This window comes from Cervus elaphus, chromosome 7, assembly GCF_910594005.1.
Source record: "Cervus elaphus chromosome 7, mCerEla1.1, whole genome shotgun sequence".
NCBI classification, from domain to species: Eukaryota; Metazoa; Chordata; class Mammalia; order Artiodactyla; family Cervidae; genus Cervus; species Cervus elaphus.
In genome coordinates this window covers 7,974,879-7,989,760 of record NC_057821.1, presented here as the reverse complement: position 1 = coordinate 7,989,760, position 14,882 = coordinate 7,974,879, and the positions used below count along the sequence as shown (strand labels likewise).

The window sequence follows — 14,882 nt, the reverse complement described above, 5'->3', positions numbered from 1 at the left end:
TAACCAACAGGTCCTATTGTAGAATTCACGGAACTCTGCTCAGTGTTATATAGCAGCCTCGATGGGAGGAGATTGGGGAGAATGGATACATGTATGTGTGGTTGAGTCCCTTCAGGGTTCACCTGAAACTATCACAACATTGTTAATTGGCTATACCCCAATACAAAATAAAAAGATTTTTTTTAAAAAAGATAAGTCAACCACTTTTAATACATTCAGCACATGCTATCACCCAAATAAAATACCAACTCCTGAACAGAAAAAAAAAAAGATGGAGTCAGAATCCTCCTTACAGGAACACTCTGAACAGAAGGCAGTACAAATGTCTTAAAGATGATAGAGAAAATGATACTAAGGGAGATGGCCCTGCCTAAGCCCAAGAGAGGGAACAACTTATTTAAAAGTTCAGTTCTCTCTGTGGGGCTGATGCTGAGGCCAGGAGTTGAGTGGAGTCTGTTGTTAGGAAAACCTGTTCAAAAACCTTTTAGGCAGTGGTTTTCAGATTGTGACGGCTGACCTTTCGGCAATGTCTCCTGGGAATTAACAAATGCAAATTCCCAGGCCCCACCCCACCTACAGAATCTGCAACTCTGTGGGTGAGGCCAGCACTCTCTGTTTGAGCAAGCCCTCCAGGTGATGCCAACACACAAGCTCCAACCGAGAACCACAGGTGGAGAGTTTACAAGTTAAGACAAGTCCAGAAAGCAGCCGGAGAGCTAACCGGCACAACGTTGTGAAGAAACAGGACTTGAAAATTTTCCACTGGCAGGTGGAAAAAACAGGTCACTGTTTCCGAGAAGGGTGAGTGGAGGAGAGGTGTTCACAGAGAGGGGAGCCCAGCCTCCTGGCAGAGGCGAGGCTCTGGGGGGGAGAGAGTTGGACAGAATTTCCAGGAGGTAGCGCGAGACCAGGGAACCAAGAGTGGGGAGCATGGTGCTCTGCTCCAAGTGTCTGTGTTGTAGCATCCCTCCCTCAGTAGACACCAGTCATTCATACATGACCAACTTGTGCGGTGCAGTGGGAAAGGATGGCAAAGGGGAAAATTCCATCCCACTCTGGGTAGAGAGGGTACACTAAAGGTTATTTTATTAAAGTATAATTGACATATTAATACAATGTTGTACTAGCTTCAGGTCCACAGCAAAGTGACTCAGTTACATATGAGTTTTTTCATATACTTTTCCATTATAGTTTATTCACAGGATATTGAATACAGTTACCTGTGCTATATGGTAGGACTTTGCTGTTATCCATCCATACATACTAGTTAGTATCTGCTAATCCCAACCTCCCAAACCATCCTTGCCCCCATCTTGGCAACTACAAGCCTGTTCTCTATGTAAATGTGCTTCTGTTTCAAAGTTGCAGTTGTTCGTGGCATACTTTAGATTTCACATATAAGTGATATCACAAGGTCTTGGACTGACTTCATTTAGTATGATAATCTCTAGATCCACCCATGGATCTGCAAGTGGCATTATTTCATTATTTTTTTATGGCTGAGTAGTATTCCATCATATATACAGGCCACATCTTCTTTATCCATTCATCTGTCTATGGACATTTAGGTTGCTTCCGTGACTTGGCCCTTGTAAATACTGCTCCTATGAACATGGAGGTGCATGTATCTTGTTGAATTATAGTTCTGTCTGGATATATGCCCAGGAGTGGGATTTTAGGATCATATGGCAACTCTATTTTTAGTTTTTTGAGGAATCTCTATACTATTTTTCATAGTGGCTGCACCAATTTACATTCCTACTAACAATGTAGGACAGTTCGCTTTCCTCTGCAGAGACAGTACGCATTTTTAATTTTTGCTTGCCAGTGTGTTCCCCAATGCATTTAGTATCCACTGACTGACTGACTAGATAAATGAGGTGTTTGAGTATTTTTAGAATCTATGGCAGGGACCTGGGTTAGTTAAAAACAAATTTTTAAACTAATTTGTTGCTGTGAGCATCTTATGTATTAAAAATAGAAATAAAAAATAATTGGCATGCATTTGATTTTCATCCATAAAAATAGTATGTAAATTCCTCTAAAATAGAATATAACTGTATCTATAAATGGGGCTTCCCCGGTGGCTCAGCTGGTAGCGAATCCCCTTACCAGTGCAGGAGATGTGGGTTTGATCCCTGGGTTGGGAAAGTACCCTGGAGAAGGAAATGGGAACCCACTGCAGTATTCTAGCCTGGAAAATTCTATGGACAGAGGAACCTGCTGGGCTATAGTCCATGGGGTTGCAAAGAGTCGGACATGACCGAGCACGCACACACATATAGTATCTACATTTTCCTTGAAAATTGTTAAAATGAAGCCTACTCCTAGAGACAGATATCTTATAAGCTTCTATAATAGTTTTCCTCATACTTTAAAAAAGTTAAGCATTCTAATTAAGAAATACTGGAAAATAAAAATAATGCAAATAACAACTGAAGTTATTCCCAGCACCATACCTAGACGTGAACAGAATCCACGGAGTTTTGGGTCTGAGACCCTTGTGGTTGGCACCCCACTTCCATGAACCCCCCTGCTCCCCCAACTTCCAGCTCAGGGTCTTATTCTTTGCACACTTATTCACTGATTTAAACCAAAGCTTCAGCATCAACTGTCGTCTTTTATCATTTTAAGTACTTCTCCAATATGGCCATTGTGGGAGAAGAAAAAAAAAAATCAAAGCGCCTTCCTTGAAGAAGCCATGCTCTTTCTTCCAAGTGTGTCTTTTTCTTTCTTTTATCCATTAATTCTTAGTCTCCTTTAATCCCGCTCTGAATCCATCATTCTGCTGGCTCCCATCATCTGAGGCTCATCTACCAATTGTTTGATCTTAGCTTTCTTTTCTGTAATAATTTCACATCTCCATTTGCCTTTATGGGATTGCTCTTTGCTCTGTTACTTCGAAGTCTTTCTGTCCAGAAGGGAATTCTGATTCCCTCCTCCTGACTAAAAAAAAAAAAAAAAGTCAGCTCTTTGGATTTACCTGTTTTTGTCAGTAGCATCATCATTCTTTTTGTCACTGATGCTGCCACTAAACTCCTCTCATCTCTGTTCCAGAACCATGGCCAGCTGGTGGTTTTTGTATGAAAGCATCTGTGCTGACTCTTTTTTTCGGCCCCACTGTGCTGTATGCAGAGCTCCCAGCGGTGGAAACGCAGAGTCTTAACCACCGGACCACCAGGGGTGGTGCTGGCTCTTAACCCTTTTAATTTCTCATTCTTTCGTACCTAAATCACTGCGATCGTCCCATGAGCGGCTTCCCCTCCAAGGCTCACTTCCAAGCACTGCAGAATTAACTGTCGTAAAGACACTACTCTTGTCCATCATTCTCCTGCTCAGGAACCTCTGGGGCTTCCTGTCGTCCTAAGGGTGAAATCCACCATCCTCGTCCTGGTGCCTGGCCCTCCCACACTGAGTGATCCATCCTTCAACCTCAGCCTCCCCTATTTTCCAGTGAAAAAACATCCCTCTGACTAGGTTGTCCTAGATCCAGCCCCCTGAATCTCCACATTTCCTCTTCCAGTCTTAGTTCAGATTGCTAATATTTTCTCCAGAAAACCTTTTCGGATCCATCAAGCCACAGCAATTTCCCCCTCGTTTGAACTTTGGAAGCCCTTCCTATCCTGTGTATTTTGTTCCTAATTATAAAATTACAGCTTCTCTCCATGGAACTGAGTTCCTACTGTGAACTGAGCCCTGTTCTAAGTTGTTCTTAATGTACTTACTCATCACACAGTCAGTGGAGTAAGTCCAGTTATCACCTCTGTTTAACAAGTGAGCAAACGGACATGGACAGGTGAAGTCACTTACCCAAGGTCACAGGACGGTGGAACCAGGATTTAAATCCGAACGGCGGCTCAGCATCTGCCCTCTTATCTACTCATCACCCCCTCTCAGCGTGCTGCCTTCCAGCACTCTTACACGCTATCCGCGTGTGCACATTTGAATGTGTGTTGTCTTCTGTACACGCCCTTAAAGGCAGGAACCTAAACTCACGCACGCTCCAGAAGTCCCAGCAGAAAGCTACGTGTGTCCATAAACGTTGAATATTTGAGTTAAATGGTTTAGGGGGACTTTTTTCCTTCCTGAGATGATTTAATTCGTTTTCATGAATTGAAAGGATAGTCTCAAAGTCACACTTGACCAAGTCACGACCAAAGGAAAGGTAAAATGTCTGGGACTAAGCCAGCATCCTGGCCTCAGTGGTTGGCTTCATTGGAGTCTGATCGTTTCACAACTGACCCCGTGCTGAGGTCTGAAGAGTAATGAGGCTGGACGAACCTGCACGCTCTCTCTCTGTTTTGCAGGGGCTGGAGAGTGGATTTGGCCAAGGCTTGCATGTCTGCAAAGGAGAATGAAGCAGCCTTGACTCTAGAAGTTGCAGCTGAATGGCCAGCATTGAAAATTCAGCGACTCTTTTCCACTGTTTTTTTTTTTTTTTGAAGCCAAGGGTGAGTTGTGAGAGAACGGTTGGATACAATTTTTCTGTGTTCTCAGTGGGGCCCTGACTGACAGGCTGCTTGAGAAAAATCCCACCAGAATGCCCTGCATACCAGGAGGAGGCAAACCGCCAGACGGATGATGGAGAAGATGTGTCTCAACCCACTGAATGGTGTCACATGCTTACTTAAAGCTCCATCATGAGTTGTGACTTTTGACTGTTTTCTCTTCCTAGAATGAAATGTCTTCAGAAGCTTTCCCAGATTGCTCATATTATTTATCAGTTTAGGTAAAATGAGGAAAGTTGTCTTTCTTAAGAGCCATTCACTTTTAAGGAGTGGATATGGACCTCAAATTATATGCCAACTGAACATTGAATAGCATTTTCTGGTATTTTTCAAGGACTTTATAAGTGAAAAGAATCACCTGTACCTATTTTGTGATTTTTTAACCCACATAAAATTTGCCTTTTACAAAGCCCTTAGAGACACATCTACGGTTTTTTTTTTTTTTTTCGCTGTACTGTGCAGCATTGGGATCTTACCTCCCTGACCAGGGATTGAACCCTGCCCCTGGCAGTGAAAGCACCATGTCTTACCCAGCAGGGGGTTCCCAGAAACACGCGCACTTTTAAATAAATAAATTATTATTTATTTGGGGTTATGAACTGGGTCTGCTGGGCACAGAGTTGGGTCTGAACAAGCCTGGGCCTGGTTCCCGCCCTGCAGGCATTTGCCCGCTGGCTGTGAAGGCCAGACTGGGGCCCTCTGTGAACCCCACATTTTCAGTAAGCTCAGACATCCCCGCTTTTGTTTACACTGTACTGGACCTGATTATATTTCTGGGGTTGTTGCCCTTGTGGACCTGGAGGTAACCACTCCCACGGCTGCCGGGTGAGGTTTACGCACCGTGCACCTGACTGGCACTTTGCAAGTTTGTGCAGTGCCCAGCCTGAACATCAGGCCATGACGGCCCTGAACACTGGGTCTAGATGGTTACTGCAGACCACCAGTCTAGTTTATTCTGTGTTGGCATCACTGCTTTCATACTCAGAGTTCTGGAGGAGGTGAAGGTCCTACTTCTATCCATGTGGACTAACCCTATAAGATACGGATGAAAGAAAAAGAAAAACCAGAAGTTTATTTTAAATACAAGACAATAATAAACTACAGATTAGATGACTTGGAAGATGCACTGTCAAACTTAAGAGGTGGAACCATAATAGTGGAGATATGGCCTAAGAGTCAGAATATTTAACTTCTCCTATTGGTTTGGTTTATTAATATGTTGACCTTTGAGGGGATTATTTAACTTTTTGGAGCATCTAAGAAGGATTACATGCTTCCCTGGACTGTCACAAAAGAATCTGAAAAAGAATAGACATGTGTGTATGCAAAATTGAATCACTTTGCTTTACACATGGAGCTAACACAGCATTGTAAATTAACTATACTCCAATCTAAAATTTAAAAAAAACTGCTATACCAAGTGATTAAGATAAATATGCAGAAAAAATGGCCATCCATTATCAGGATTTTTTCTTTTTGTATTGTTTTGCTTTGTTTTGTTGGCCCCAATGCACTGCAATGTGAAGTCTTAGTTCCGCGACCAGGAACTTAACCTGTGCCCCATGCATTGGAAGTGTGGAGCCTTAACCACTGGACTGCTAGGCAAGTTCCATGTTTGCATTATTTTGAATTTAGGATATCGCGATGTTTTTAGAAACATATCGCATTTGTAACAACAACAAAAAAGAGTATACCAGAGACAGAGGTAGACAAAAATGCAATAGGTACCAGTGAGATCCAGCCTTCCCCATGAGAAGGACGTGGGAGCAGTCTGAGAAGGTGAGTCCTGAGGTGGGACTACATTTTGCATTTTACTGTGCATTGAACTGGAGGAAGGAGTCATAATTTGTAACCCTGTCTGCCTCCAACACTTAGCACATAGCTATGAACTCTGTTTTTGACATGAATTAAAAAACAGATGAAACTCACAAATTCAGACAAAAATAGAACATACACTGATCCAAGCTCTCAAATTTCCCAAATGAACAAACATCTTCTTGGAATGCTTACTATATGCCAGCCATACAGAGGCCCTGAGTGTACGGCAACGCACAAAACAGAGCAGTTTTTGCTTTTAAAAAGTGTGCTGTGCTGGCAAAGCAAGAAGATGTGTGAAAAGTAATTAAAATTATTCATATTAGAAGTGAAATCTAGGTGCATAATTAGGAGTCTGACAATTGCTAATTTTACAATTATTCAATACATTGAAATCCACATGCATAAAACTTGCCTCTAAAGGGAGTTTTTAGAACAAATTAGCATTGATATGATTTACCAGACTCTTTTTCTCCTATCAGAGAGGCTTGTTTGTACATTCTTTATGGTGTCTATTTACAGAGACCCAATCTGTGATATACAAAGGACAAATTTTCCCAGAGAACATCTAGCAGCATTATCAGCTTTAAGTTATTTATCTTGGAAGCATTCATTGAACACTTACTAAATTGTAAGGAGATACCAGACTCGCCTTTAGAAATCGCTCTTCAATACAGTCCCCTAAACACATGTCCTTGAAATGTGGCTAGTTCAAATCGAGATATGCTATAAACAGAGAACAGACCCTGGATTTTGAAGACTCATGAAAAAAAATTAGGAACTATCTCTTTAGTGATTTTATATTGATTACATATTAAAATGATATTATTTTGGATTCATTAAATATATTAAGATACAATTTATGTTCCTTTTTGCTGTTTAAAATGTGGCTACTAGAATATTTACAGTTATAATTGTAACTTATATGTGTGACTTCCATTATCTTTCTGCTGGATCTGCTGCTTTAGAAGTTAATAGACTAGGTAGACAGATACACAAGCAAATCATCAGACAGACAAGTGCTTTAGGGAAGTAGGGATGAAGCGCAGAGAAAGGCACAGGCCTTTCCCTGGTGTGATCAGAAACAGATCCAAAGGGGGAAGGAGGGCGGACCTGGAAGACAAGAAGCATAAATGAGGCAGGGAAGAAAGCCTGGTCGCTTCAAGGAAAGCTCTGCCTTCAGGGGGACAGAGGAAACACCCTCGCAGCACCAGCAGGAAGCCATAGGAACAGTGGTCGTAGTTTCCTATAATACAGTTAAAATTACCTGTCGTTGTTTGTGACTTTAGTACAGCGGATCTTGCCATCTCAATGACAGCACTCTTAGAAAAATTTAGCCAACTCGAAAGGCTGTATTATCTCAGACACCACTAGATGGCACTGTGCTCCAGGGCGGAAAATCATGTAGATCCGGAAAAGTGGCGATTTCTTGGCTGTCTCAGCGACTTAGTTTTTCAAGAGTACGCTTATCATTTTTGAGCATGCAAACCTGATACATACGTGTCTATTTCATTAGATACATCTATACCTAATACTGCACTAATACACGACGTCCATCATAACACATACATATAGAAAAACTGAAGTATAAGAGACTATGATGAAAATTTAATTGAAGCCCTGGATTTTTTCCTACACGACGGTGGATTATTTTAGGGTTGTGTGCATCTCCCCAGGTGTGTGCACCCCACTTCGGAGGACATGGATGTATTTCATGATTTTTATCATGATTTTTTTTTTTTTTAACATGTCAACCCTTTTAAAGTAATGAAATTAAATACTAAAATGAGAAAAGGACGTGGTTGCCTGGAGATGTTTATCATTTTCCGTTTGAACCAAATTTCATCTAATATACCAGAAAAATGAATGAGTTAAAACAGCAAAGCAAGTACTATGGAATTTTTTTCTGTTATATATTTCTGTTGTTGTTTAAAAATCAAAGAGTTAAAAAATTTAAAAAGTGACAACAAGCAAGGCAAACCAAAAAAGGATATAAATGATATAAATATTGTTGCTGGCCTATGCCAAACAAACATGAAGAATTAAGTTAAAAAAAAACCCACCAAAAAACCCAAACAAGGGGAATAATTCCTGACTTTATTAGAGGAATATAATTTCGTTTTCTCCCCGGTTTCATAGAATTGTCTTTGTAGAAGGTTTTTGTTGTTTTGTAAAATCTGATGGACTTCTAGATTTCAGAAAACAAGTGATCCTCGGTGATCAGGTGACCCCACTGGTCAGGTGATCCCTGCTGGTCCAGTCAGCTGTGGATCCAGGGGCTGGACTGCAGAGTGAAATCCACTCCCATGGTTGGGAGGTGGAATCAGATTTCAGAGAATAAGGATTACAAAGTAGACAACACCCCACAAGTATTATTGAGAGAAGGCTAATTTGAGGTAATTACATTTGTACGAGATTAAATTTTTGCTTTGTAAGACATTGCCACAGGCACTTGTCATCGACCTGCACAAGGATTAAATCATGCGCTGCTGCTGATGTTCAACACTCCCTGAAAGGAGTGCAGGGTGGAGAGCAGAAAAGAGGCTCTGCGTGCTGGCGGTGGGGGTGGAAACTGGCAGAGCAGGCCTTCAGGTAGTTAGATATTTTCAGGGGCTGATTTTATGAGTGTAATTCTTGCATCTCCTTAGATCTAGAAAAGCACCAAAATCCTTCATGGTGATGACTGTGCCTCATAACTAGCAGAAACCTGCAAAAAAATATGTGCTTGATTGCGTGTACTCCCCTTTCACCAGAATCACATCTATGCCGACCTTTCCCCCTGCCTCTTAGGAACAGTTTCAGAGCTATCTGAGATGCTATCTCCTGGTCCTAATTTTGCCCCCAATAAAACTTAACTTGCAACTCTCACATTGTGCATTTTTAAAAGTTGACGTATTGTTAAGAAGGGGCTTCCCAGGTGGCTCGGTGGTAAAGAAACTGCCTGCCAATTTGGAGATGTGGGTTCCACTCCCTGGGTCAGGAAGATCCCCTGGAGAAGGAAATGGCAATCTACTCCTGTATTCTTGCCTGGGAAATCGCAGAGGAGGCTGGTAGGCTACAGCCCATGCGGTTGCAAACAAGTTGGACATGTCTTAGCAACTAAACCACAGCAAATTGACAAGAAAGCTGGATTAAGGAGTTAGTAGCCCCTGTGATCACCGTGATGCTCTTCTAACCAGCTTGTTCATCAGTCAGAACTCACTGAGACTCAAACAGGAAATAGGGTTCCTTCCCTCTCAGCGTGGAATCCAACCACCATCTCTCAGACCTCACGGGCTGCCTTGTGATGACTCTCCAGACAGATGTGCTAACTTTGCAGATGTTTTCAGTCCGTATACGCCTCAGTTCAGTCCAGTTTCAATCCTCATTTTCATTCTAAGGTTCCCCCTTCCATCACTCACTGGCCAGGCTGGGGTCTGGGGGTGGGGTGTGTGTGTGTGTGTGTGTGTGTGTGTGTGTGTGTGTGTGTGTGACCACCTTCCTGCCTCCCACGCCTCCTCCCTCCTCCTTTCGGGTCGTGAGTCCTCTGATGTGCTGAGGCTTCATGAAGGAAGGGCGTGGGTCACTGCTGTTCATGATCACCCCTCCACCATCTTTTCCAGTTACACAAAGACTAGCTCTCTCTCCAATAAAAAGTTAGTAAAATAAAAAAGAAAACAGAGTTTCAAAAAATAATAAATAGAAAAAATTAAATTAAGGAAAAAAAAGAGAAAAGCGGCAACAACCTCGCTCTCTCTTCAGGGGCCCCTGGAAACACCTCTGAGGGCCCAGGGCCTCACTGCAGCCCAATTCCCACCAGCAATCTGGTGCCCTAATGCCCTTCGGGTGGCACTCCCAGAGACTCACCTCACAGTCCCCTTGCCCAGTGGACCAGAGAACCAGTAAGAATTCTCAGCCTCAGGTGTCTTCTGCGGTGTGCACTCGGCCCCTGGGAAGCCCAGCATCCCTGGCCAAGCCATCCGAGGGCCGCCCACCTCTCCCCATCTCCCGTTCCTGTCCACGCCACTCTTTCCTGTCTGGGGAAGCAGGTTAGCTCAGCTGGCAACCCACGGGGAGAGGCACCAGCTCCCCTTCCTGAGACCCCCAGTTTCTACCAAGGATTCTCTTAAAGCTTCCTTTGACTGGTTTCATTCAACAGAAGAAGAAACCACCCTCTTTTTCCTCCCCCTCCTCGCACGCCAAGGGGTGGCCTTCCAACTAGGGCAATTGCATGCTCTCAACCCGCCCCCTCCAGCCCCCAGTCATTATCACTGAGTACAGAGCATGCTGCACATATTGACTGACTTAATCTCCATACAGGTGCAATAAGATACGTTTTAGGAGATGAGGAAACGGGGATACCAAGAGGTTAAAGAGCTTGTGAAGGTCACACAGCGAGCAAATGGGAAAGCTGGATTCAGAACTAGACAGTCTGTGTTTGGAGCCCGTGGTCTTGGGCATGAAGCTTTCTGAGCTGTGTGTGGCAGGGATAAGAGCCAAAGGGTATAGGTGGTGCCGGGCCTGGGTTGTAGGTAACAGAGCAAGGTGACCGTCTCTTATTAAGTCCTGGAACGTGTCTGGCCCCCAGTGTTTGTGGCTTTCTCGAGAAGCCTACTGAGCTTTGAGCATTTTCTACTTTCAGGACAAGAGGAAGGTGATGTCTATTGGATCCCTAAAGGCATTTGTTACCTTAATCGTCTTTTAAAAAATTCTTCATGTGGCAATATTTTAAAGCCGATCAGCCATGACTACATGATACACGGAGCCCTTAATTTAAAAGCATGATTGAGCACACAGAACACCTGGCTTTCCTTAATGTCCGTGCTAAAATTCTGATGGATGGATGAAGTTGTTAGTTTTTTTCCTTTAATTTTTTAATTATTTTTTTAAAGTTGAAATGTAGTTGATTTACAATATAGTGTTAATTTCAGATGTACAGCAAAGTGATTCAGTCTTGTAAATAATTTTTCAGATTCTTTTCTAAGTTATTGTGAAGTATTGATATGGTTACCTGTGCAGCCCAGTGAGCCCTTCTTGTTTAATCTATTTTATATATAATAGCGTGTATCTATTAATCCCAAACTCCTAATGTATCCTCCTCTCCTTTGCCCTTTGGTAACCGTAAGCTTGTTTTCAATGTCTGTGAGTGTGTTTCTATTTTGTACATAGGTTCATTTGTATCATATTTTAGATTCCACATATAGGTGATATATGATATTTGTCTTTGATTTACTTCACTTAGTATGACAACTCTAGGTACATCCATATTGCTGCAAATGGCATTATTTCATTCTTCTCTATGGTTGAGAAATGCTCCCTTGTATATGTGTACTACATCTTTATCCATTCATCTGTTGATGGACACTTAACCTACTTGCATGTTTTGACTCTTGTGAATGGTGCTGCAATGAACATTGGGGTGTATGCATCTTTTCAAATTAGAGTTTTCACCTTTTCCAGATATATGCCCAGGAGTGGGGTTACTGGAATAAGTTGTTAGTGTTATAATTGGGATATTTTGTGTGGCCATACTTTATCAAAGTAAGGAACAGAATTTAGGGGTGGGGGGAAGTAAGCCAAAGTCTCTATTTTCTCTCAACTGCAATCCAGGGTAAATAATAACATGTTAGGTTGATAAGTAACAATAATTTCCTATGTAAAAGCCCTTGACTAATTACTTGTCTATTTATTGAAGCATAATTTTGATACCCTTTGGCAATTGCCCCTTTTGGCATGCATTTTCTGTTTGCTTTGGTCCTTGGAAATAGCTGAGGACTTGAATTTATGACCCTCCTTATTAGCACTTTACTGAGTGAGTCATGATTAGCGGGGGTGGGAGGGTGGGATGAAAGGGGGGGAGGGTAGGTCATACCCATTGTCTTCATTGAATCCGGAGGAAGTCATCATCTTCATGGCCTTGGGAGTTGGATTCTGCCATCTGTGAGGTGAATGGAGGATCCTGTAGATACTCTTTATTTTAAAATTTAAAACGAGAAGTAACAAAAAAGGGATAAGATGAGTTACTTTGTGACCCACAGGAAGGAACTGTCTCAGAACCTGGCTGACCTGATTCTGCTGATGACTCAGCTCAGAAGGACGCCTCATCGGGAAAGTGAATCATGTAATGACAGTAAGTTACACGTGTAACAGGGAGAGAGGCTCCCTGGTGTGTATTTAAGGCAAGGTCTTATCACCCTTCTGCCTGTGACTTCAGGATATGTCAGGCATGTCCGTGTAGGCAGTTCACTTTTCTGAGTTGGTCACCGGGTTAACATCTCTTGCCTTGATTGTGCCGTCTTGAAGATCAAGTTCTTGAAGTTCCCAGACTTTGAATTAAAGAAGCATTCAATTCCACGTTAGCCTTAGGGGCTGCAATGCTGTGACGCGACTTCTCCTGAGAAATACAAACATCACACCGTATGTGTGACCTTAGTATTTTCACAGCTCTGTTTGCGGTGACATTGTGTGTTATATGCTGGTGTCCGTAATGACACTAGACTCAGCTCCGTTAGTCCTGCTTCTGGCCATGATCCACTGATATTCATGCACTTTCACTGTCTTACTGGACTCGCTTCTAGGATCAAAGTTCCAGACTTTCAGTGTTAGTCTATGACACTTGTAAGCTGGGGACAGGCTGAGCCTTTAGGATCAAACAATATATTAGGCAACATGTAATTTTCTACTTGACAAAATTAAACAGAGTGTAGTCTCTAACTATTCTTTATTGTATTTTTGTGTTCTGCCAGCTTTTTCGGGATGAGGCACTGATAGTAAATGAACAATTCTATTTATATATGAATTATTTAAATGCAGATGAGCATAATAAATTATACATTCATTAAATGCATTGTGGTATTATTGTATTACATTCATCATAAAACATACAAATTTATAATTTTTTGAAAATAATGAGGTAAACAAATGAAAACCAGTTGAAGTGTTGATCTTTTCTTCTTGTCTGCCCTCTCTACTTGGACTTCTCTGCAGAGGTTCATGAACTTATAAGTAAGATCCACTTTTCTCATAGCTATGCAAATAAAAGTGAAAACCAATACCATCATTCTGGAAGGAACTTCTCAGAGCCTGCTTTTCCAGCTTCTTGTTTTCTAGGCACAATTATGAGATTATTTCTAAGGTAAAAACTGATTCGGTAGGTCTCAAAGTTCTAAATTTTAAGGGAAATAGTTCAGCCATGTGTGGGAGTTAAGTTATCCCAAATAAGTGGAAAATGATGTCAGTGGGTGACATCACCCTGTGAACACACCTCTCTTCGAATCCTTTTGCCTCCGTGGAATCAAAGTTCACTTGAGAGATACTGGTGCCCAGAGCCTGGGAAATATGCATCTCTGTCTGGGATCCCTGATCTGTGGCCTGAGTCATAGGTACACAAGATGATGGGGTGGCTAGCGACTCCTGTGGGAACTTACTCACAGGAGTAACATCATTTGGTTCATTGTGTAAGCCCCAATAAAGTCACTTCTAATTGACTGGAAGGGTACATTCAATTTTTCTTCCATGGTAGTTTGAATAAAAGCAGGAAATAGTTTATTTAAATAAAGGAGGGATCAGTTCAGTTCAGTTGCTCAGGCATGTCTGGCTCTTTGTGACTCCATGGACTGCAGTACACCAGGCGTCCCTGTCCATCACCAACTCCCGGAGTTTGCTCAAACTCATGTCCATCAAGTCAGTGATGCCATACAACCATCTCATCCTCTGTTGTCCCCTTCTCCTTCCCAGCATCAGGGTCTTTTCTAATGAGTCAGTTCTTCACATCAGGTGGCCAAAGTATTGGGGCTTCAACTTCAGCATCAGTCCTTCCAATGAATATTCATGACCGATCTCCTTAGGATGGACTGGTTGGATCTCCTTGCTGTCCAAGGGACCCTCAAGAGTCTTCTCCAATACCACAGTTCAAAAGCATCAATTCTTCAGTGCTCAGCTTTCTTTGTTGTCCAGCTCTCACATCCATACATGTCTGGAAAAACCATAGCTTTGACTAGATGGACCTTTGTTGGCAAAGTAATGTCTCTGCTTTTTAATATGCTGTCTAGGTTGATCATAGCTTTTCATCCAAGGAGCAAGCGTCTTTTAATTTCACGGCTGAAGTCACCATCTGCAGTGATTTAAGAGCCCAAGAAAATAAAGTCTGTCACTGTTTCCATTTCCATTGTTTCCCCATCTATTTGCCATGAGGTGATGGGACCAGATGCCATGGTCTTAGTTTTTTGAATGTTGAGTTTTAAGCCAGCTTTTTCACTCTTTTCTTTCACCTTCATCAAGAGGCTTTTCAGTTCCTCTATGCTTTCTGTGATTGATTGAGAAATATTGATATTTCTCCTGGCAATCTTGATTCCAGGTTGTGCTTCCTTCAGCCCAGCGTTTCTCATGATGTACCCTGCATACAAGTTAAATAAGCAGGGTGACAATATACAGCCTTGACATACTCCTTTTCCTATTTGGAACCAGCCTGTGGTTCCATGTCCAGTTCTAACTGTTGCTTCCTGACCTGGATACAGATTTCTCAGGAGGCAGGTTAGGTGGTCTGGTATTCCCATCTCTTTAAGAATTTTCCTTTTTGTT

General features: G+C 42.2%; 1 long non-coding RNA gene across 1 annotated transcript in view; it reads left to right on the top strand.

Annotated features, from left to right (window-relative positions):
* Positions 1-14,882, top strand: part of LOC122696906 — a 46,936-nt gene that overhangs the window by 18,272 nt on the left and 13,782 nt on the right. Inside the window, exons 2-3 of the long non-coding RNA XR_006341954.1 lie at positions 4,308-4,451; positions 12,341-12,432. This is a non-coding gene — a long non-coding RNA (uncharacterized LOC122696906). The remainder of the gene's footprint in view (positions 1-4,307; positions 4,452-12,340; positions 12,433-14,882) is intronic.